Source organism: Passer montanus, unplaced genomic scaffold (genome assembly GCF_014805655.1).
Source record: "Passer montanus isolate IOZ18808 unplaced genomic scaffold, ASM1480565v1 scaffold43, whole genome shotgun sequence".
NCBI classification, from domain to species: Eukaryota; Metazoa; Chordata; class Aves; order Passeriformes; family Passeridae; genus Passer; species Passer montanus.
The window spans coordinates 6353195-6354671 of NW_024369151.1; positions in this window are offsets into that span (position 1 = coordinate 6353195).

Genomic DNA, 1477 nt, shown 5'->3' on the forward strand with positions numbered 1-1477 from the left:
TTCCTGCCTCGTTTGTGCTCCTCTGGCTTCCCCCAGCCTGGTTTTGTGGAGTTGGGCATGGATGAGGTGGCTGAGAAGGATGAAGGACGTGGGGGCTTGGTGGTACCTTGTGAGGAAGGTGGGGAGTGGGAAATACCTCTCAGGGAGGTATTTTGGGGGCTGCTGGGGTGAGCTGGGTGCTGAGGATCCAGCCCTGTTGACCCTTTCCTGCTGCGTTTTGGTGAGTTTTAAAGAGCAGGCTCGGGAAAGACAAAAATGCAGGGAATATCCTCTGGTGGTGCTGCAGGAGGTGAGGAGGAAAGGAGTTCTTGGTCCATGCTGAGCAGTGTGTCCCTCTCCCAGAGTGCCTGGAGGGCTGCAGGTCCCTGTGGTCCCGATGCTCACACCTGGCTGGGAGGCAGGGATGGCTCAGCCAGGGAAACCTGGAGCTGTGGTGGGAGCAGAGGGAAAGGAAAGAGGAAAAAACTGGATTTCCTCGCCGTGCAAACACTCAGTGCTGGCGCTCAGCACTGCTGGGACTGGGGAAGGACATGGTTTGGGACATCCCCACACTGGGTGTCCCCAGGACAGGAGCAGATTTGCTCCCTGGAACTGGGGTGCTCCAACCACAGCCAGCAGGGAGCTGGGCAGCCCCAGCCCAGCAGCAGGCATGTGCTGCTTCCCAACGTGTTTGGGGAACAAAAGCAGAGCTGCCACCAAAAAGGGGCACATTTTAGTAGCCCCTACAGAACAGCCAGGCCAAGTGGCCATTTGGGGACGTCCAGGCGTGCCCTGCCCACTCTGCTGCCAAGCCAGCAAGTGTGACAAGCTCTGACATCACAGCTGGGAAAATAACATGTTATTTTCCCAGCTTGGATGTGAATTTCCCTGCTATTACTCGCAGTGACCATCCTGGGAGGAGAAAGCAGCAGAGGGCTGTCAGGAGAGGGGAGAGAAATGGTTTTCTGGGCTGGTGGAGCCTGTCCAAGCCCTGTGGGCTATGGGGATGCTCTGCAGGGCCACCCCATTCCCTTAATCCCCCTGCTTTCAGCAGCAAGTCCATGCTGCAAGAGCAGCTGCACGTGGGGTTCTGCAGGAGCCCCAGGGGGGCTGGTGGCCAGCGGGTTGTGCTGACCAGCCACCCTGGCTGGGTGCCCAGTGTGGAGCCCTTTTCACCCCACAGCAGCTCATTCTCAGGTGTGAGAAGGGTTTGGAACCTCATCAGGAGCCTTCTCCTGAGGAATCATCCAAAAAATCATGGGAACAGAGCTGCTTCCCTTCCACACACCAGGGATGGACGCTGTGGTGGCCCATGGGTCAACGAGGAGCCCTGGGAGCTGTGAGAGTTCCCTCCCATGCCCATCCTTGAGCGTGGTAGAGCATCCCATTGGAAAAGTGGAGTTTGAAACAACTTGGTGCAATGAGGAGCTGATATCTTCTTTTTTTGGAGGGAAAATTCAACAAAACAAAGTGTCTCAGCAGAAGCTTCTTGTGCCCC